This window comes from Myotis lucifugus, unplaced genomic scaffold (genome assembly GCF_000147115.1).
Source record: "Myotis lucifugus unplaced genomic scaffold, Myoluc2.0 scaffold_89, whole genome shotgun sequence".
Lineage (NCBI taxonomy): Eukaryota > Metazoa > Chordata > Mammalia > Chiroptera > Vespertilionidae > Myotis > Myotis lucifugus.
In genome coordinates, this window is record NW_005871137.1 from 4,607,433 (window position 1) to 4,610,553 (window position 3,121).

Here is a 3,121-nt window from a genome sequence, read left to right on the forward strand (position 1 = left end):
CGGGGGGGAAAAAAAGGACCACTTATGTAATACCTTTGTAATACTTAAGCGAAAAATACAGAACAAAAAAAGAGAAAAATCTGAAAATTATGAAAACAAAATTGGAAAAAAAAAAAATAAAAAAAAAAAAAAAAAAATAAAAAGAGAAAAAGGGAAAGGAGAAAAGGTCAATGCCCTGGCTGGTTTTGCTCAGTGGGTAGAGCATCGGCCTGTGGACTGAAGGGTCCTGGGTTTGATTCCGGTCAAGTGCACACGCCTAGGCTGTGGGCTCGATCCCCAGTAGGGGGCGTGCAGGAGACAGCTGATCAAGGATTCTCTCTCATCACTGATGTTTCTATCTCTCTCCCTCTCTTTTCCTCTCTGAAATCAATAAAAATATATATATTTTTTAAAAAGGTCAAAAACATGAACAGCCTGGCCAGTGTTGCTCAGTGGTTGAGTGTCAGCCTATGAACCAGGAGGTTGCAGTTTGATTCCCGGTCAGGGTATATTCATGGGTTTTGGGCTCAATCCCCAGTAGGGGGCACGCAGGAGGCAGCTGATCAATGATTCTTTCTCAACATTGATGTTTCTATCTCTCTCTCCTCTCTTCCTCTCTGACATCAATTAATATTTGACAAAGAAGGCAAGAGCATACAATGGAATAAGGACAGTTTCTTCAATAAATGGTGTTTGGAAAGTTGGATAGGTACATACAAAAAAGTGAAACTAGACCACGAACTTACACCATACACAAGATTAAACTCAAAATGGATAAAAGACTTAAATGTAAGTCGTAAAACCATAAACAACCCAGAAGAAAACATAGGCAGTAAAATCTTAGACATCTCTCATAGTAATATGTTTGCTGATATAGCTCCTCGAGCAAGGTTAACAAGGGAAAACAAACAAACAAAGGAGACTACATCAAACTTAAAAGCTTTTGCACAGCAAAAGAAACCATCAACAAATTGAAAAGGACACCCACTGCATGGGAAGGATGTTTGCCAATGATACATCTGATAAGGGATTAATTTCCAAAATATACAGTATATAGAACTTAACAACTCAACACCAGAAAGACAAACAACCAAATTAAAAATTGGGCAAAGGACCTGAATAGATACTAACACTTCTCTAAAAGTACATACAGATGGCCAATAGACAGAAAAAAAACATTTAATGTCACTAATCATCAAGTTAAAACCACAATGAGGCATCACTTCATACCTGTCAAATTGGCTATCATCAACAAATGACAAGTGCTGGCCAGGAAGTGGAGAAAAGGGAACCCTGGTGCACTGTTGGTGGGAATGCAGACTGGTGCAGCCACCGTGGAAAAACAGTCTGACATTTCCTCAAAAAATTAAAAATGGAACTGCCTTTGACCCAGAGATCCCACTTCTTGGAATATATATAGCCTAAGAAACACGAAACATTAGTTTGAAAGAATATATGCACACCTATATTCATTGTAGCATTATTACAATAGCCAAGATCTGAAAACAGCACAAGTGCCAATTAGTAGATAAGTGGATTAAAAAGCAGTGGTACATTTACACAATGGAATACTAGCTGGCTGTAAAAAAGAAGAAACTCTTACCTTTTGCGACAGCATAGGTGGACCTGGAGATTATTATGCCAAGTGAAATAATACAGTCAGAGAAAGACAAATACCATATGGTCTCACTTATATGTGGAATCTAATGACCAAAATAAACCAATGAAAAAAAATAGAAACAGAGGCATGGATACATGGAACAGACTGACAGCTGTCAGAGGGGAGGTGGGTGGGAGGCCAGATGAAAGAAAGTGAAGGGATTAAGCAAAAAACCACACATAACTATATACCTATACCTATAGCTATAAATACATATAACACGAGACCAGTGCTCTAATCCCTGAGCTATGAAGCCTCAGCTAAATAGATATAGCACATAGACACAGACAACAATGGGGTGATAGCCAGAGGGAAAAGGTGGGGAAAATGGGGGTAATGGGCACATGCAGTGTGCAGATGATGTTTTATTGACTTGTACACTTGAAACCTGTATGGTTTTGCGAACCAATGTCACCCCAATAAATTCACTTTTTTTTTTTTTAAAAAAAAGAACATTTTGATGGTTGCCAGATGGGAGAAGGGTTGGGTGAAAAAAGTAAAGGGATGAAGAAGTACCTACAAATTGGTTGTTATAGAATAGTCATGGGGTTGTAAAGTATAGCATAGGGAATACAATAAATGATATCCCAATAACTAAGTATGGTGCCATATGGTATGAGATTTATGGGGATGATCACTTAGTATGTGATATAATGTATAATCACTGGTGTACACCCGAAACTAATATAATATTGTATGTGAACTGTAATCAAAAAAATTTTAAATGATTTTAAAAAATGACACATAGGACAAGAACTCTGATATCAAGTTACCTATTGATTCATTTACATTCCAGTTTTCAACAAAATATCCCACAATAGAGGGTTGCTTATACAGCGTGAGATTTGCATAGCACAGGACACTGCTGTTCAAGGTGTACAGGTAAGAAGACTGGGAAAGCGGAGAGAACATTTTATCAGCTGTTACATCAGCTTGGAACAATGGAAGTTACAGCTGGAAAGGACAGCTGGGAGTACAAGGAGTATCTAAGGTGTTTGGACTCCTGCTCGAACAGCTTTCGTGCCACTCATGATTTTCAAACATGGGAGTAACTTGATCAAAATTATTGATTAGGGCAAGACTGGCCTGAAAGTGGAGGAAGAAGAAGTCAGAGCCTGAGGTTCAACGATGGCTATAAGGCCACTGCCTAGGTAAGGGCAGCCACGGGCGTGGGGAAGAGGTTTGACGGGAAGATGCGGAGTCCCCAGGTCCCTGCAGGCGCAGGGTGTCTTTGAGGACAGGACGTGGGGCTTGCGGTGCAGTGTGTGTGAAGCGTCGGGGACGGGCACCGGGCACTCAATATCAAGTTTACATGACGGTTCTGTGAAAGAAAACACAACTCAAAACTCCGTGGGGAAACCTCCGCAGTGGAGGGTCCGGGCCCAGCTCCGCAGCCCGCACGCCGGAACCGCGGGCTCAGTGCCGCCGCCTGCAGTCACCCAGCTAAGCGAGGGCCCTGGGAGAGCCCTTGCCCAGGCCCCG

The 3,121-nt window shown here is 41.2% G+C and overlaps 2 pseudogenes; one reads left to right on the forward strand and one right to left on the reverse strand.

The window, feature by feature from the left end:
- The window catches only part of LOC102423191, a 10,600-nt pseudogene that overhangs the window by 6,734 nt on the left and 745 nt on the right, over positions 1-3,121 (reverse strand).
- The window catches only part of LOC111826548, a 16,578-nt pseudogene that overhangs the window by 4,169 nt on the left and 9,288 nt on the right, over positions 1-3,121 (forward strand).